We start from the raw sequence: 20,125 nt of genomic DNA, 5'->3' as shown, positions 1-20,125 counted from the left end.
TTATTCATGCCCACCAATCTTTGCAGCTTTTTGACTTCTGCAATTCCCATTAGCAACTGGCCTTTAGCTACACAAAATAAGACAAACACGTGCACCTTAACATATGGCAGTAACCAAGAGCTGTTGCTGTGTCCTGGCCAAGGGAAGGCCCTGTGCGTACCACCAGTAATTCCTGTGGAAGCTGGGCTGGGGAAAGGCTTGAATCACCAGACCTCAACAACTGGGGACTGTGCCCTACCAATAAGAGTTCCCACCTGGATCTCTGGACAAAATCCAGGGCTGGAGATTTTCCACTTGATCTGCAAAGCTAGGCACTTGGCTCCAGGTAGAACTGTCTGCCAGGTCAAGCTATCCTGCCCTGTATTGGAAAGCCAGTTACATTGGGAGCTCAATGCAAAGAGAGCAGAGCTCAGAACAGAGAACTTACCCATGGCCCTCAAAAATGGCAAGAAAGTGAACTCAAAAAGGGGTTCATGGATATCACTCTTGTGTTTCTCCTTATCTCTGATGCCGTCAGAAGTTTGCTTCAGGTCCCAAATTCAACTGAGTACATTTAAGAATCAAATTGGCTTTCTTAAACAGCTCGTGAATTGGGCAGCATCCCATCTAGCAAGTACAAAGGAACACCACTGAGCTGTAGAAAAGGAAAGGATTTTAAAGGTGGAAAGGGGGTGAAAAGAAGAAATTATTAACAAGCAATGCACTGTTTTAGGCAAGGTTGCCCTCCTAAGGGAAACTGAAGTGCCTATTGGGCAGATTACCTCACATAGTTGCTGACTGGGTAATTCCAAGTTAACTGGTTAAAGATTACATTCCTGGGGGGTTAAAATGCAATTTGGTTAGGTATTAAGTATTGATTTGGTGATGTGAGCTTAGTGCAAGTGACTCCATTTTGGGCCTGTTGCCTCTTTTTTAACAAATGCTAATTAAGACACATTTATCTACTAAATGATTTAACATATATAAAAGCATTTAACTAAATTTCTCATGCAATAATACTGTTTCTGTTTCTTTACCCTTTTACTGATAAACAAAAACAAACTCTCAAAACTTCACACACTAAAAGTAAAAAGTGTCAATTATGTCAGTAAATCATTATTTGAGTGAATAGAAAAAAAAAGTTACTGATTATAAAACATCAGCTGCCATCTGTTGAGTAGCTACTATTTATAGAAGATGTAACCCTCCGTTTTCCCAGTTGTTTCAGGGTAAATTCTAGAATTCACATCTATTGTTCAGGAGCCCATTTTTACCTGAAGCTGAGGTGTGAGGTCAGCTGAACCTGAGTTATAAGGGTTAAAATGAAGGATAGGTGGTTTCCTCAAAAGAAATACTGGGTGCATATTACCAAAATAAGGGGGATTAATACTTAGTAGGAAAATCAGGGTTTTTACATCTTCCAACCTTTTAAAAAGAATCAACAGCACTTAAATATTTAACAGGATTTTAATCCTCAGCCTTCTTCCACTTGTAATGGTATGGGATATTAGTTTATTTAATGGCTTTATCTTGAGTTCTTAGCTGCTTTCTGGATCTTTCACTCCATCCCTTTGCTAGTCCCTTATCTTATACCTACCATTACGTGTAGATATTTCCCAGCATTCCACCTTCTGCCCCTTGTCTACTATCTTCTTCCCTTAAACAAACATGCTGGGGCAGTCAGATTGTTGTTGATTACAATAAGGAGAATGGACTCAATTCTACAGCAATAACTTCCAAATTAGGAGCAGTAAATGTTCTCTCCACTTCTAACTTTTGAGGGACAGTTCTGGCCATTGTCCTGGCAGAAAGCTCAGGACTGAATCTGTCCCAGTGATTTCTGGAAATGGGCAAATAATACTATCCATTGAAGCTGAAATGTTTAAGGAAAAGTTAGGCCATCGGGAAAGTTTGGTTATTACTTAAATTTATAGATCTATCAATTTCTCACCCAAGAGGCATTTTGATCACTGGCCCAGAATATAGATTAATGACGATCATTTGCAAATAGATGTTTTCTCTTAAAAAAACAAAGTGGGAAAACCAAGTTTTCAATGCTTCCTACTGAAAGAATTTCAAAGAGGCTTATTTGCATTACTAAGTAAGATTAAGTTGGTATTCAGTTATTTTCTTTTGACACATGAGCAACTACTCACACAACATGTTTATTATGAAATTCAGTGAAAATAAATTACAAATAAGAAAGAAAAGATGGAGATTTATTTTGGAAATCTATTTCCATTTAATATTGTCCTGCTATTTGACATTAGGTTATTTTGTTTTACTAACAACTGAAAATCAAGATGTTCTGAGGAAAGTACATGTTCATATGAAGATGTACTACATATGTAAAAAACTTTAAGCAGCAAATCACATTTAAAATAATTGAGCCCTTTTTATATCCACAGCTATACAAGTTTAATTGAATATTAAAGTTTGAAATCCATGAATACCAGGAAATATTTTTAAAATTTCAAACATTTTAATAGACTAGTTTGTGGAAGAAAAGAGAAAAAAGTTTTGAGTCAACATTCTCTGAATAAAGAAGACTGAAAATGAGCACTTTTATGTGTGGCTAAGTCATCACCAGAAAACATAATAGCTACTTATCCTTGCAGTCATTCCATCATGTGTAGGCAATGGAATTTTGATCTCTTGGAATTTATAATTGAAGAGAAGTAATAGTGAAGAGGAATATGAGTTAATTGTTGGGTATTTAGGATGACATATTTTATATCTTCAAGGTGCATTCTTTAAGAAAGTTACATAGGGCTTCCCTGGTGGCTCAGTGGTTGAGAGTCCGCCTGCTGATGCAGGGGACACGGGTTCGTGCCCTGGTCCGGGAAGATCCCACATGCCGCGGAGCGGCTGGGCCCGTGAGCCATGGCTGCTGAGCCTGCGCGTCCGGAGCCTGTGCTCCGCAACGGGAGAGGCCACAACAGTGAGAGGCCCGCGTACAGGAAAAAAAAAAAAAAAAAGAAAGAAAGTTATATAAGTATATTTTTGATACAAGTGACAGTTTCTCAGTTCAGTAATTTGTCACTACTCATTGTCTGTTTCTATTTTATTCAGGTGTTGCAATTATTTTTTATATCCTATGTACAAAAATTATGAAGTATTTGTAATCAACATATCACTGATGACAAAGGTACAAACAGTTAAAGTTGCAAACAGACATTCAGCTAATAATTTCTTCACTAGATCTTGGAGCTAGAGTTTACTTGGCTTTCATCTCCTTCCTTTAAAAGATTTGATGTTATGGACTCCCATCCCTAAAGATGTTACATCATATGCTCAGTATCAAAAAGCTAGTAAAGTGATAAGAACTTCGTTTTAGTTCCAAGCAGCATTGTACTACCTCATGCTTTAAAACAAAACCAAGGAAAAACAATAAAAAGCATTACACTTTGTTTTCTTCTAATAGCAGAGCTAACGAGTAAAATTTCACTTTTACCAAAAGCCTTTAAAAATTAACAGGAAGCGTGTATGAAATTTAATGACTGATTGAGCCATAATATATTATTCATGTAATGTTGGAACCATACATCATTCACCTGGATATAAGAAAAAAAAAATCTTTCTTTGCAGAATTATTTGAGAGAGCATTATGTGGAAGGAATCATTGGTCCCACTCCGTACAATATTCCTTATCTCATTTTATGTCTCTGATGAATTTTAAGTAAATACTTAACTAGTTTTTACAGCTGTTACTATATAAAAGTTCACAAAGAAAAGAGAGAAAAAAAAGCATAAAATTATAAAGAATTAAGATAAGTTACTCAGATTATTATGGAAGGAAAATAATGTGCCATCAGAAAAACAAGTAAGAGTGGCCCAATTCTCAAGAAATCTATATTCCGTTTCTAATTTTACCTCTGAATGATGCTCTGACTTTTGAAAAGTTTCTTGGCTAACTTTTGACTGTTAACTGAGAAAAATTCTCCTTGAAATGGTAAATAATAGTTGCCACCTAGTAGGTGCTAAATACTGTAGCGCTAAGATTGCTACTGGAAAATATCTTCAGTTTCACATTATTGTCTTTGGGTTATCTTCAGAGCACTATATATATATAGATGATTAAGCAAACAAAGTAGAAATATCCCTGTAGGCAAATGTAAATTATAGACAAAAATCCTTCTTACAAAGAGTGGGAACACAATTGGTCATATTCCTGCTACCAATCTGAACACAGTATTTCAATATGAGAAAGCTACCTGGATATATAGCCAATAATTTATTTTTTGAGATGGCCAATGTATGAGCTTTTTATTATTTAAAATTTTAAATGTTGTTTCTTTTTTTTAATGTTATTTCTTATACAAAGTGTTCTCTTTTTTATTTATCCCCGATATATCTTTGTGAAGCAGTGATGGCATTATTACAAATATTCATCATTACACCTTCAAAATAATTACTCTGAAAAACAGTTCCAATAGCTTTTTGAAGAACCACTTCCTCTTTTAAAGCTAACCCAGTTATGATTATCTTTCCACAAGTAGCCCCTTTTCTCACCTTCATTGCAAGCAGGACTTGAAAAAACTATGGACCAGATTCAATTCCAAAATGCATTAAGAAGTAATGAATATTTTACTGAAGTATCAAAGGGAGATGTAGCCATGAGATAAAACTTCCTAAAATCCTCTTTAAAACTCTATATTCTCCACTTACCACCCAGAACTCCTTTGCCACTAAAACCATCTCATTTCCTACCTCCCATCTCCCTACCTGGTGTAGAGGGTGGGTGCAGGAACAGGCAGTAGGAGGTGGGAGAAACTCTCAGCTTCATGCACCTGATGAAATTACTCCACAGAGGGAGAGAATTTGAAGTTCTGTAAACTGAGTCTTATGATGATATGGACATGGGTTCAAAGCCCAGTCCTGGGATTTACCAGTAGTAGTACATTTGGAAAGTTTTTAATAACTGTGAGTCTCTCTCTCTTTTTTTTTTCCAAGTTGTAAAAGTGGAATTTAATTTCTTACCTCATAAAATCTCTGTGAGGATTAGATGATATGAGGTAGTAAAAATGTGCAGCATATGCTAGACCTTTAATAAAAGTTAGCTTCTTTCCCTATTTAGACGTTAGTGAGCAGACTTCTTTGCTTATATCCTGAGGATACTGGATTCCTAATGCTTCTTGAGAATTTTGTTGTGCTCCTTTTTCTGTTCCACTCTGGTCCCAGTGAGTAAACCTCTTACTCTATGTCCAGATGTCTCAGTAAGCACTGACTGCATATAATACTCCAACACAAATACAAAAAGTGTATTCCATACCCTGTGGAGCCAGGCTAATGTTTAAGAGCCTTAGCACAATGAAAATGATTTTTTAAAAAGAATTTGACAATTCTAATCTATTGAGTTAAGTGACTGTAATTCACTAGTCATTCTGCAGAGGGTTTGGGGGTCTGGCAACAGCAAAGTTAGTGGTTTTGATGTTACAATTTTATTTTGTCAATTACAAAATACAAGATAAAGTTTAATGCAAGGGGCTCATCGTGACCTTGTCCTTTCTTTCTTTTGCTCGTATACTTCTTATAGTGGACATTTACTCTTTTTGTTTGTTTTATTTTGTTTTTTGTTGCTACCATTCATTCCCACTTATTTTTATCAAAGCTCCTTCCCAACTCTTACTCCATACAAATTGAGAGCTATGAATCCTACCTGTGTCTCCAGGAGTGGTATTCTGCTTAGGGCTGGCCGTTCAGACAATTACGTTACAGAAGCCATTGATTCAGGGATAGCACTTGATCCAAGAAGAGCAAATGCAACAGTTGTACAGATAAGAGAGAAGAAACAGCCTGTGGCATCTGGCTTCCTTTCCTTAGCATAATGCTTTATTCATGCTATGGAGCCTGAGGTGATAATAGGCTGGAGATGGAAGGGCAACTCTGTTGCTATGGAATGAAGACAGAGGAAGCAAAGTTAAACAATGAAAGAAAGTAAAATTCCACCCCAGTGACATTGCTTGAAGTTCTGGCTCAAGCTGTACATGAGGCTGCCATTTGACATTTATCTGAGCCAATAAATTCCTCTTTGTTTTTCTTTAAGCCAATTTTAATTAAATTTCTATAACCCACAATACAAACATTCTTAAGTGATATTTCCTTCTATTTTTTTTTTTTTTTTTTTTAGTGAATAGTGATTTCCCACTCATTCTTTTCTGCTCTGTTTTGTTTTCTCCCCCTCCTTTCCCTTTGTGTACCATTTCCCTCCCTCTTTCTTACTTCACAGTTTACTTAAGGAAAATTATGAAAATAGCCTCACATGAACAAAAATTCTTAAAATTATTTATTATGATGTCTTTCTTTGCTTGAGGTGTTACTTGCCTTTTGTATCTGATGTCCCTTCAAGGCCTTTAATTAATTTTTATCATGCTTCTTAAAGGACCTAGCATGGTACCATACATCCCCTATGCACTCAGAGTATTAATTGGAAATAATGATAATGATCAACCTCATGAAACATTTTAAACTCTCTCCTTGTTCACCTGGCAAGCTGTGAACATGGAAGATGGGCAGAGAACGATTCACTAGGAAGCAGAATTAATGAGCAGGGACAATGTCTAATTCTATATATTTTTAATCATGTCTATTACAGTTAGCACTCAATTTAAATTAATAACCTTAAGAGCAGAGTTGGTAGTTCCCTTATAAGTCAATGGGTTCTGTCCTAATAGGCAATGAATCATTAGGTCACAACAGTTATATTTTTATTTGTTCTTTTTCCTTCTTTCAGCTTTTCCATAGAAATGCTGAAGAATTCTTTTAAAATACTTTAGAATAATCACCATTTTCCCGTTCCTTCATGTCTTTAAAAAGCAGATCACATACTGGATTCTCTTCTAGGGCATTTCTTAAGGATTTATAAAGCCATTTTCATATAACCTTGACTAACCATCCTCATTTTTATTCTGAGAGACTTCTCACCTCTCTGAGTTGCTATTTCATTTGCAGAACTGTGAGCTGGGAAGAACCCGACATGGTGAAAACAAACGTGCACGTTCTGGACATGGCATACAGACCTTTCCAGGATCAGTCTGATGGCTCAGAGTGGGGATCAACTAAATCCTTTGTTTTTCCCTTTTCTCTTCCAGTCTTTGGCAATGTATATAAACACACATGAGGGTTAAAAGTAATTACAGAGGGCTTCCCTGGTGGCGCAGTGCTTGAGAGTCCGCCTGCCGATGCAGGGGACACGGGTTCGTGCCCTGGTCCGGGAAGATCCCACATGCCGTGGAGCGGCTGGGCCCGTGAGCCATGGCCGCTGAGCCTGGGTGTCCGCAGCCTGTGCTCCGCAACGGGAGAGGCCACAACAGTGAGAGGCCCGTGTACCGCAAAACAAACAAACAAAAAGTAATTACAGAGCTTGCCTTCTCTTTCAGTGGCTTGTCACCAGGAGATCAGGGGAGATTATATATATTCTTTGGATGTTCTTAAATTCTACTTTGGATGTTAATTTTCCACACCCCTTTTCCCTGGGCCAGTTCCACTGATGCAAACTACTCAGTATAATTAAGACTTCTTCTCCACTATATGACAAATTTATGCTTGTTTAAAAAAAATCACATAGATACATATATGGATAGAAAAAGACTGGAATGAAATATGCCAAATAATATATTTGGTTTCTCAGAATGCTAAGCTGGGTGATAGTTTGTTTTTTGTTTTTTTAATAAATTTATTTTTGGCTGCGTTTGGTCTTCTTTGCTGCTTGTGGGCTTTCTGTAGTTGCAGCGAGCAGGGGCTACTCTTCGTTGTGGTGTGTGGGCTTCTCACTACGTGGGCTTTCTTTAGTTGCAGCGAGCAGGGGCTACTCTTCGTTGTGGTGTGTGGGCTTCTCACTGCGGTGGCTTCTCTTGTTGCGGAGCATGGGCTCTAGACGTGCGGGCTTCAGTAGTTGTGGCACATAGGCTTAGTTGCTCTGCGGCATGTGGGGTCTTCCTGGACCAGGGCTCGAACCCATGTGCCCTGCATTGGCAGGCGGATTCTTAACCACTGCGCCACCAGGGAAGCCCAATAGTTAATTTTTTAAAATTTACTTTCTACTTTTCTACGTGTCTACATTTAATAAACTTATGTTAGTTTTTCATAATAATCAAATAATAAGTAAAAAGAAAACATTTTTCATTCTAATTCCCTGATATTTTTTCTTTTGTGTCCAAAGATTTCTAAGTGATCATGCCCATCACATTGTATACAGACAGTTTCCCTGAATTAACTACAAGAGTAGTTCAGAGAAAGATTATTCAGTTTAAAATCGTAATTTCATTGCTGCCTGCTAAGGCTATGGCATAATTTTTTCTTTAGTTAAATAACATTTTCTTCTTATCAAATGTAGTTGGTGGGCTATTTGTTTCTGTAGAATAGGCATTGGACATGGCATAAAAAGAGTAAGGCATAGAAACACAGTAAGAATTTTGGAGTGTCTAGGAGCTTCCTAAAAGTGAATGGATGTGACTGCACTTCCCTAGGAGGCTGAGAAGTGGAAGATGGGCAAGAGAAGGTCTGAGATTTCCTAAGGAAATGTGGAATAGAGACTCCACCCACTTTCTTCTTAGTTGAAATGCACTAAGGAGAAAATAGCATAAGATCCTTGTCTATTAAGAAGATGGGGAAAAGTAAAAGTAGAATTCAAGTGAACTGATTTCCTTGTTCAATTTCTTTTTAAAAAAATAAGTAGGTAGGTACTTCCTCTCTGCAGTGAATTTTAAAATGTGTAATTCAATACAAGCTAATTAACGTACAGAGAGGCATGATATAAAATTGATTTATATATACATATATTATGTCTTTAAACTGCTTTGCTAAGGTGAGTCTTCTAGTGAATCTTGTGCTTGCTGAAAACAGTTGAAGTCTTGACTGGTGCTGGGATAAGGCTCATTTAGGTTCACCAATGTGATATGATAGAATATTTTATAATTTTGCTTTTTTGAACAATTTTTGTTGGTTAATAGTGCTACCCACAGAAGAAGATATAACATGATGAAAAATCCCTGAAAACTCTGTATTCAAAAAGCAAACATATGAATCTTGTTTGAAGGTTTTTTAACCTTTGACATTTATAACGGATTTGATAAAGTTGATTGCTTTTTTTTTTCAGCTATAAGGGAAAATGACTCCCAGCTTCATGGTTCCAGAAAATGGAATCTAAGCCAATGAAAGTAAGAAAGCTCTATATAGGATAGTAATACATTATGACAAGGCTCTCTGAAAAAGAGCCTTTTCATTTACAGTAAGATATATTGACACTCTACTTTAATCCTTGGGATACACATACAAAGTCACTGTAAGACGCTTTAGGCATATGTAAGGCTAACTCTTATGTTTTTAAGTTCTTGTTACTACAGTAATGAACTTCAAATACATCAGATAGAAAAGATCAGTCACAAGCTTACACACTTAGAAGTATCTCTGCTAGGAGCGCAGACTGGACTTGTAGGGATACTTTATTACTGGTCTGTAGGGGGAATCTCCTCTGAAATAGGATGAAATGTTAGACTCTTCTTTCTTTTATGTATTAAGGTAAAGGAACAATTTTAGTGAACTATGTAGTAAGTGACTATTCCCTACTGGTCACAGAAATTTAAACATTCCTGTGCCAGTGGTCTTGGCCGCTTTGAACTTTTAGTTTCTTGAAAATTGATGCATTCACACATTATGCCATTAAACAATTTTGTTTACCTTGCTCCTGAGATAAAAAGAACAGCCCCGTATTATACAAAATGCCTTTAAATGGAGTAGTAGTAGCAAGAAGAGCTATTACTATTCAGGACTGTTCTGGAGTTTTTTGTTTTTGTTTTTCTCTGAAAAATACATCAATGATTAATTATGTGTTAATTTTCATCGTAGTAAGAAAACAATCAGATCACTCAAAGTACCTACTATACACAGCACTGATTCTGTTGTAGGAGAAGGAAAAACACCTTCCTTTGTGATACAATGCACTTTTACTTTATGAATATTGTTAGCAAAGAATGAAAAACAGGAAAAAGAATATAAAACTTCCATTTGAGCTTTTAAAGGATTTCTGAGCCCCACTTCTTTTTTTTTTTTTTTCCTGATGCATCAATCAGGAAATGTGATTATAATTCAGAAAGAATTATTCACTCAACTGTATACACAAGTAAGAGGTTTGACTGGGCTACTGGCTTTGAGGTTCAAGTGGCATTTACAAAATCAAAATCACAAGACAGGGCTTCCCTGGTGGCGCAGTGGTTGGGAGTCCGCCTGCCGATGCAGGGGACAGGGGTTCGTGACCCTGTCCGGGAAGATCCCACATGCTGTGGAGCTGCTGGGCCCGTGAGCCGTGGCCGCTGAGCCTGCGCGTCCAGAGCCTGTGCTCCACAACGGGAGAGGCCACAACAGTGAGAGGCCCGCATACCGCAAAAAAAAAAAAAAAAAAAAAATCACAAGACAGAACAAGGTTACCATTACGGAGGCACTGAGACTCAGACAAGTGCCCTCGGGGAGTTAATATGGTTAAGGTTATCCATGTTAAGCAACATCTTATAAAACATTCTATCTTGAGTATTACTTCTATTTACAAGAATGGGCTAATTCATTCATGTCAAACGTGGCTTTTGGGTATTCAGTTTTTTTTAATGTCACCAAAATTATCTCAGAGGAGCAGCTCTGATGGGTCAATCATTGCAGATGGTAAGTGCTTTGTTAATTATACAGAAATTTAGAAACAATTGTAGAATGTCTTGCCTCAGGAGAAATTTCTCTCTTCCTGTTTGAGAGCCCGTTTCTCCCAATCGAATTAATTTTGTGTTTGTGAACAGATAAGAATCTCAGCCACGTGGTAGAAATAACTCCTTGCTCCTTGCTCAAATACGCAAGTGTAAATAAGCAAAGGATATCACAAATAAACAATGCCATTCTTTTTAAATAATGCAGTCTGTGTAATTAGGAGTATGCAATTACAACAGTGTACAGCTCTCAGTGTAACAATTAGGTTTTCAGTAAAATGTAATTTGTTCCAATGTAAATGTTTTTCCTCAATTCAGAAGATTCCCTTGAGTTGTTTCAATAAGCGTATTTCTGCAAAGACATGCAGTAGTGCACTATGTTCCAATATACAAATCAAAGAGGACAACTATATTATAATAAGCTACTGAAATTTTTGAAGTATGGGTTACCAGTGTTGTTTTGAGATAGGAAAGTAGGGGCGATCACTTTCTGGGAACTGTTGACATACAAGAATGCCTATGCAGTAGATATAAAATATAGATGATAAAATTACTATATATATAAAAATTATTATATGTATATATATACTATATATATAAAATTAGTATATATATGTGTATATATATTCCTTTTTATGGAAGTCACAGGTATGTATATATACCTCTTTGTGATGTGACTTCCATAAAAAGGTAGAGTCTTGAATCTGGGCTGGCCTTGTAACTTGCTCTGACCACTCTGGTGTAAATGATGGTATTTGACTTTTGAGGCTAGGTTTTAAGAGACCTTGGAATGTGGTTCTGAGGTCGCCATGCAAAGAAGCTAGACTAGCTTATGGAGGAGGAGAGGCAGGTGGAGAAGAGGGCCCCAGTGACAGCCCACAGCAACTGGCGAACATGTGAATGAGGTCTCTTGGGTCTTCTAGCCTCGCTGACCCCTAGCTGAATCCTGGGAGCTGAGTAAGCTCAGGTGAAATATGCAGGTGAACTGTCCAGTCAACAAATAGAATTGAGAGAAGTAGCTAATTATTGTTGTCTTAGCTTCTAAATTCTATAGTGGTTCTATGCAGCAAGGCCAATTGAAATAGTTGAGTTTTCTCTTATCACAGTGTTTGGTGCCACTGTTTAACTGACTTTGTTTTCCCAGTCAGTTAGGAACTTATAAAGTTTACATACGGAATTGTGAAACACCATCACATTTTTAGTAGAAAGAAAAATGACTGAGAAAAACAGAACCTTGGTACAGTAACATTCAAAGTAAATTAGAGACTAGAGATCATCTAGTTCAATAGATTGAAAAGCGTACTTTTTGGATTACTAAAACAGGGAGGATGAAGATATTCTTTAGGGCTATTCCAGTGGGTATGATGGAGGAAGATGGTCTGGATTTCTCATGCCAGGTTCAACCATACCAGCTCTATTTTTATTTGTTGTATTCCCATGTGCAGAAGTAATTCTCTGAGATAAAAAAATGTAAAACCACTGCAGTCCAGCTCTCAGACTTTCCAGAGGAACACGTTAAGGCCCAGAAAGAAGACGTAATCAGTGTGAAAATTTACCCTCAGTATGACAAAATACTTCATCATAATGATGTTAATTTGTTTGTTGCACACGAGTGGTAGCTAAGTGTAAAACCCCTCACTGATTTGCCTTCTATCTACTTCTCTAGCATTCTTTCTGTCTCAGTCTCATGGGTCATCAGACTCCTACCTTAAAACTTTCTTTCCCCTAACTCAATCATGGAGCTCTAATACCACGTACAAGTTTCTTTCTCCCCATCTCCCTGTCTTAGAACGTGGTGTATTGCTCCATTCTTCCTGAATCATCTCTATTAGGAAACCTTCTCGGTATCGCCCCTTCCCCATCAACACACCCCATCAGGCTGTGTTGGGCGTCCTCTTTAATATTTCAATGCCTCGTCTTTCTTTGCATCACAAATATGAAGGCCTACAGGTTGTAGTAAACTTGTGTTTGCTTTTCTTGTACTAAAGACTGAAAAACTCTGAGGGCAAGAAACATGACAAATGTTTGGTATCCCCAGGGCCTGGCATAAACAGAAGGCATGCACCAAATATGTGTGGAGTGAAGGGACAGATGAATGAATCAATGAAATTTCTAAGTGAATGAGGGGTGTCTCTTTCACCAGAAGCATCAAATGAAAGATGAACTACACACTAGTAATGTTAATGTTGGGATTAAAAGGGAAGTGGGAGAAAGATTGTGAAGGGCCTTTTATATCACGTGTAATAGGAGGACTAGAGAAGATTTTAAGCAGGGGAGGATACAAAAAAGTACCTTTAGAAAGATCCTTCTGGCTGATCTGTGGAATTGTAATTTCTTAACATGCAAAATTAGAAATAAAGAGATCACTTAGGAAGCAGGAAACTTTCAGTCATTTTGCATAGTTTCACCAATTTAAAAAAGTGAGAAGTAAAAGAAAAGTGAGGTTTGGAAGCAGAAGCCCTGAGTTTAAATCCTGACATAGGGTATGGCTTCTACCATACACCCTAGGTCCATTATGTATTTTCTGAGATCCTCAGTGTTTTCACTTGTGAAATGAGCATTATAATTCAAGCTTAACAGGAATAAAAAGATTAAATGGGGGAAACATTGTGGTGTATTGTAAACTATAATGCATTAACTAAATATGAGTTATATGATTGAAACCGATAGTTTTCATTTTAAGCTGCTAGAGTGACATCTTTTTAACCCCCAAATCCTATGAATTTAAGTTTTATATTTAGCATTACAGAGACTCTACTAACATATATCTGATTGGTTCTCACTACACTACAACACTAAACTGGAAAAGCACACAATAAATGGAAAATAAACCAGTAAGAGGAAAAATCCTTGAAATCAGTTATCATGTTTATTTGAAAACTATTTGTTCCAGTTGTCTATTGCCATGTGCAAATCACTCCAAAATTTAGTGTCATAAAAAACAACTAATTATGCTCATGGATTCTGTGCGTCAGGGGTTTGGACAAGATACAGTGAGAATGGCCTGTCTTTGCCATATGATGTCTGAGACCTCAGCTGGGGAGATTCAAATGACTGAAGGCTAGAATCATGGGGAGGTTTTTAAACTCACATTTCCGAGGCTTGGACTGGGAAGATTGAAATGCTGCGCACAGCTGGGCCTACTGGCAGCCTTCATGGAGCCTCTCCATGTGCCCTGGGCTTCTCTCACTATGGCTATCTTGAGGTAGTCAAACTTCTTACTTGCAACAAGAACAGGTGTTCTCACAAACAAAACAGCAGGTGCATGGACATTTGTCACTTAGCCTCAGAAATTACATAGGGTCACTGCCACTGTACCATATCGATCAAAGCAGACCCAGGGCAATCGAGAGATTCAAGGAGAGGAGAAAAAGACCTCACTTTTAATGGGAGGCATTCAGGGACATGTTTTAAAATCTCCACACTGTTTCACGGATGGAACTTAAGAGGTACATTTTTTAAGTAAAATATATGCTGATCAAACCATATATTATCCACATGAAAGTCATTGAAAAGAAAATAAGGATTTCCTTTGAACTTTAGTTTTTGTTTTTCTGATGAATTTTTCCCAGTGTTCCTCAATAAAATTGAGGTAGAGCGAAAAATTTAGTCCCCTGCAACACTGAGTAGGTCTGATCTTGCAAATTTATGTAAATTTTATTTTATAGTAATAATAATGCTTTCAATAATGATTGAGATAATTACAGATATTATTAAATAACAACAGTTCAAAGTGGTATACAAATCCATTTACATATATTACAAGCTCACAACTTTAAGATGTACATACTCTTATTATACCCATTTTAGAAATAAACAAACTAATGAGGTTAGATGTTAAGAAATTTTTCCAACTTTTCTGTGTAATAAATAAAAATTTAAAATAATAGGTAATAAAATTTTAAATATCATTTTATAAACTTCAAAAAATGCATATTAAAAAGCAAAACAATAAACCCTCTTTAAACTAAAGTTAGAGCCACATGCACAGGGAATGTGAAAGTTCCTGGTAGAGGCAGCTAAACCAGACTGAAGAAATAAGAAGTTCCCTAGAGGGAATGGCATCTGAACTTAACCTTAAAGAGTAAGTAGTATTCATCTGGACAGCAGAGTAGACCATTCTGGTTTAAGAATGTAAATTAAGGGAGTGGTGAGAGACCTTGCTGGAGAGGTAGGCAAGAGTTAAATAACCAAGGAACTTACTTGTCACCTTATATGTATTAGCTTTTATTTTCTAGTTAATGGGTGTAGTGCCCAAACATGGTAGTTTGTCTTGGACATCCTAGTCTGCCTATTGTTCCAGAGCAATTAGTAACTGTGCCCCTTTCACTCACAAAATGTTCTAATTTCCTGTGGAAACAGAAGAATGGTGTGGCCCCTCTACCAGTCATCAATATTCTTTACAAAGAAGAAAGACATTTTTGATTTATGATTTAGAGAGATGATTTGCAAGGCCCTGGAAAGAGTGAAATTGATCAAGAAAGTTTTAGGGTTGACTGCAGAGATTCATGGGAGAAATTTTGAGATACTGAATTGTAATAGGAATAAGATGAAAGGTACAGATTGTAGATACCTAACCACATTTGTTGACTGGCTAGATGTAAAGAATGAAGGAGAGGAAAGAGGCAGCCCTGTCTCCTAGATGTTTTATGTAGGTGACTAGGTGGTTGTTAGATCTGAAATTGAGGTAGAGAACATCTTCCCTGTCATCTGTTTTGGGTTTATTATTGGTGATGGGTTTGGAGTGAGTGATAAAACCCATCTTAAAGGATATATACTTTGTATGAATAAAATGAGACTTCTTGGATTTTATATAGAAATTAATGCTAAAAATAAAGTAGAATAAGTATAAGAAATGAGGTGGATTTGATAGGGTACAAAGAAAGCAGCTTTATTCTTCATTCCCACTATATTCTCTGACCTGAAATTTCAGGTTGGTCCTCAAAGCTTTCCCAGTAATTTCCAAGGTTTCGACAAACGTCGTCATTAAAAATGCCCAGTCCACACACAGCTGCGCTTGGGCGTCCTTTCTCTCTCTGACTCCATTTTCTCTGCAGCCGGGGGCCGGGGTCTCCTGTGGGGTGCCCAGCGGTACCCCACATCTCCCTACAGGGCCAGGATGAACCCCGGGGAGAGCCAGGAGTGGGGGAGATGGGCAGGGATTGGGATGGGGGAAGCAGCACACCCAGCGAGTTTGGGAGGGAAGTAACCAGGTGGGGTCGGGGGTGGGGGCTTGGATTGGTGGGTGGGGAGCCTGAGGATCCTGGCGAACCTCTGGGCGGCGGAGACCCTGGTGGGGGTAGCGGGGTGTGGGGAGGTCACGGGGACATTCTGCAGCAGGTAGGGACCATCACCGACCAGAGCCTGGACGAGCGAGGCCCAGGCCAAGAAACACGTCCTAAACTGCCACCAAATGAAGCCTGCTCTCATTAACGTCCTTCGTGAAATCGAGGAGAAAACCGCCCTCAGCATTCGAAACTACCAAGAGAAAGAGCCTGTGGACCTACAGCTGATGCACTTGGACACCATGCTTCTGGCAGAGGGTGTGGCTGACCCCGAGAAAGGGAATGGCTCAGGGTCAGCAGCTGCCACCACTGCAGCCTCCTGGGGAGGTGTGTCCCCTAACAACCCCATCGAACACTTGGAATATCGCAGCAAACTTGCCCAGGTCCGCCACATGTACCACTCGGAGCTGGAGAAGTATGAGAAGGCACAAAGCAAGTTCACAGCCCATGTCCTGAAACTGCTGAGGGAGCAAAGCCGCACGCAGTTCATAGCACCCAAGGAGACGGAGCACATGGTGAGCGCCATCCACCGGAAGTTCAGCGCCATCCAGAGGCAACTCAAGCAGAGCCCCTGCAAGGCGGCCATGATCCTGCATTCCGGTTCCTGGATGCCAGACGAAAAAACCGTAACTTCAGCAAACAGGCCACTGAGGTCCCGAATGAGTATTTCTACTCCCACCTGAGTAACTCATATCCTAGTGACGAGGCTAAGGAGGAGCTTGCCAAGAAGTGTGGGATCACTGCCTCTCAGGTCCCCAACTGGTTTGGCAACAAGCAGATGCGCTATAAGAAAAATACTGGAAAGTTCCAAGAGGAGGCAAACATCTAGGCCATCAAGACCGCTGGTGAAGCCATCTGGCACTGAGCTTTTGTTTGTTGGAAGATTTTAAATCACAGTTTCAATTTCATTACTTGTGATTGGTCTGTTCATATTTTCTGTTTCTCCCTGGTTCAGTCTTGGAAGGTTATACCTTTCTAAGAATTTGTCCATTTCTTCCAGGTTGTCCATTTTATTAGCATAGAGTTGCTTGTAGTAGTCTCTTAGGATGCTTTGTATTTCTGCGGTGTCTGTTGTAACTTCTCCTTTTTCACTTCTAATTTTATTGATTTGAGTCCTCTCCCTCTTTTTCTTGTTGAGTCTGGCTAATGGTTTATCAATTTTGTTTATCTTCTCAAAGAAGCAGCTTTTAGTTTTATTGATCTTTGCTATTGTTTTCTTTGTTTCTATTTCATTTATTTCTGCTCTGATCTTTATGATTTCTTTCCTTCTGCTAACTTTGGGCTTTCTTTGTTCTTCTTTCTCTAGTTCCTTTAGGTATAAAGTTAGATTGTTTATTTGAGATTTTTCTTGTTTCTTGAGGTAGGTAGCTATAAACTTCCCTCTTAGAACTGCTTTTGCTGCACCCCATAGGTTTTGGATCATCGTGTTTTCATTGTCATTTGTCTCTAGGTATTTTTTGATTTCCTCTTTGATTTCTTCAGTGATCTCTTGGTTATTTAGTAATGTATTCTTTAGCCTCCATGTGTCTGTGTTTTTTACGTTTTTTTCCCTGTAATTGATTTCTAATCTCATAGCATTGTGGTCAGAAAAGGTGCTTGATATGATTTCAATTCTCTTAAATTTACTGAGGCTTGATTTGTGACCCAAGATGTGATATATCCTGGAGAATGTTCCATGCGCACTTAGGAAGAAAGTGTAATCTGCTGTTTTTGGATGGAATGTCCTATAAATATCAATTAAATCTATCTGATCTATTGTGTCATTTAAAGCTTGTGTTTCCTTATTAATTTTCTGTTTGGATGATCTGTCCATTGGTGTAAGTGAGGTGTTAAAGTCCCCCCTATTATTGTGTTACTGTTTTAGAACTGTTAGCAGTTGCCTTATGTACTAAGGTGCTCCTATGTTGGGTGCATATATATTTATAATTGTTGTATCTTCTTCTTGGATTGATCCCTTGATCATTATGTAGTGTCCTTCCTTGTCTCTTGTAACATTCTTTATTTTAAAGTCTATTTTATCTGATATGAGTATTGCTACTCCAGCTTTCTTTTGATTTCCATTTGCATGGAATATCTGTTTCCATCCCCTCACTTTCAGTCTGTATGCGTCTCAAGGTCTGAAGTGGATCTCTTGTAGACAACATATATATGGGTCTTGTTTTTGTATCCATTCAGCAAGCCTGTGTCTTTTGGTTGGAGCATTTATTCCATTCAAGTTTAAGGTAATTATCGATATGTATGTTCCTATGCCCATTTTCTTAATTGTTTTGGGTTTGGTTTTGTAGATCCTTTTCTTCTCTTGTGTTTCCCACTTAGAGAATTTCCTTTAGCATCTGTTGTAGAGCTGGTTTGGTGGTGCTGAATTCTCTTAGCTTTTGTTCATCTGTAAAGCTTTTGATTTCTCCATCGAATCTGAATGAGGTCCTTGCTGGGTAGAATAATTTTGGTTGTAGTTTCTTCCCTTTCATCACTTTAAGTATATCATGCCACTCCCTTGTGGCTTGTAGAGTTTCTGCTGAGAAATCAGCTGTTAACCTTATGGGAGTTCCCTTTTATGTTATTTGTCATTTTTCCCTTGCTGCTTTCAATAATTTTTCTTTGTTTTTAATTTTTGCCCATTTGATTACTATGTGTCTCGGCATGTTTCTCCTTGGGTTTATCCTATATGGGAGTCTCAGCAATTCCTGGACTTGGGTGGCTATTTCCTTTCCCATGTTAGGGAAGTTTTTGACTATAATCTCTTCAAATATTTTCTCGGGTCGTTTCTCTCTCTCTTCTCCTTCTGGGACCCCTGTAATGTGAATGTTGTGTTTAATGTTGTCCCGGAGGTCTCTTAGGCTGTCTTCATTTTTTTTCATTCTTTTTTCTTTATTCTGTTCCACAGTAGTGAATTCCACCATTCTGTCTTCCAGGTCACTTATCCATTCTTCTGCCTCAGTTATTCTGCTATTGATTCCTTCTAGTGTATTTTTCATTTCAGTTATTGTATTGTTTATCTCTGTTTGTTCTTTAATTCTTCTAGATCTTTGTTAAATATTTCTTGCATCTTCTCAATCTTTGCCTCCATTCTTCTTCCGAGGTCCTGGATCATCTTCACTATTGTTATTCTGAATTCTTTTTCTGGAAGATTGCCTATGTCCATTTCATTTAGTTGTTTTTTGGGGGTTTTATCTTGTTCCTTCATCTGGTACATAGCCCTCTGCCTTTTCATCTTGTCTATCTTTCTGTGAATGTGGTTTTTGTTACACAGGCTGCAGGATTGTAGTTCTTCTTGCTTCTTCTGTCTGCCCTCTGGTCGCTGAGGCTATCTCCAGACAGCTTTATTACCTCAAAGGCATCTCATCTTAAACCAATAGCATCGCTTGGTGGAAAAAAAAAGTCCAGATCATAGTTTCATAGTGTTAATACTCATCCAACTTAAATTTGCTCTATACCGGGTTGGGCCAACTTATACTCAAAGTCTGCAGCGAGCTGGCTGAGCTAACGGTGAGAATGGGAAAAGGGACTGGGGGCACCCTTAATTTCTCTCCTCTTCCCCCAACTTATTCTTCTTCACATCTTCCTCTACTATGTTGATTCTTGGTCCTCCAGGGATGGGCAGAAGAGCAAAGTGAAATTAGGGCAGACAGAGTGTTGCATAAGATAATTGTAAGTTTTACCAGGGTTCTCTGGATGAAGAATACTTCTACATTATGGAATCTTTTGTCTTTTGGAGTACTTTTGCAGGTTCCCTGGAGCTTACCACCTCTAGGGTTCTGTAAGTATAGTTTGCTGATAAAGGCAGTGCTCCCTCTGTCTGCTTAGACCTCCCCTCAGTGCCTACTTTCCAGTAGAGTCTTCACAGTTACATGAAACCCATTTGAGTAAAGCCCATTTTAAGACTCCCTAACAAAGACATGAGGGACAAAACATCTTGTCTACCATGGTGGGAATGTGACTCATTCCTATAAGAGAATACTATCTTCATTCTGCTACCATATGTCTCTCTAGCCAGCCTCACTCTTATAGAATTTTTCTGACCTGAGCCCCTATATTCCTCAAAGTCTAGAGGAATCTCATAATCTCTGAGTGTGGTTCCTTGAAGTCCTTCTGTTTGATTAGAGAAGGACATGGAGGAAGGCAGAGAAGATGCCCTAGTCTTCCAATATGTCCCTCCTTAAAAGAATTCTCTAC

General features: G+C 38.3%; 1 pseudogene; it reads left to right on the top strand.

Annotated features, from left to right (window-relative positions):
- The first annotated feature begins 15,818 nt into the window (after positions 1 to 15,818).
- Positions 15,819 to 16,817, top strand: LOC137221050 (pre-B-cell leukemia transcription factor 2 pseudogene; annotated as a pseudogene).
- The last annotated feature ends 3,308 nt before the right edge of the window (positions 16,818 to 20,125 follow it).

The sequence above is a fragment of the Pseudorca crassidens genome, chromosome 3 (assembly GCF_039906515.1).
Source record: "Pseudorca crassidens isolate mPseCra1 chromosome 3, mPseCra1.hap1, whole genome shotgun sequence".
Taxonomy (NCBI): Eukaryota; Metazoa; Chordata; class Mammalia; order Artiodactyla; family Delphinidae; genus Pseudorca; species Pseudorca crassidens.
Note: the sequence above shows the minus strand (reverse complement) of the source record. Positions and strands in the feature narration are given on the sequence as shown.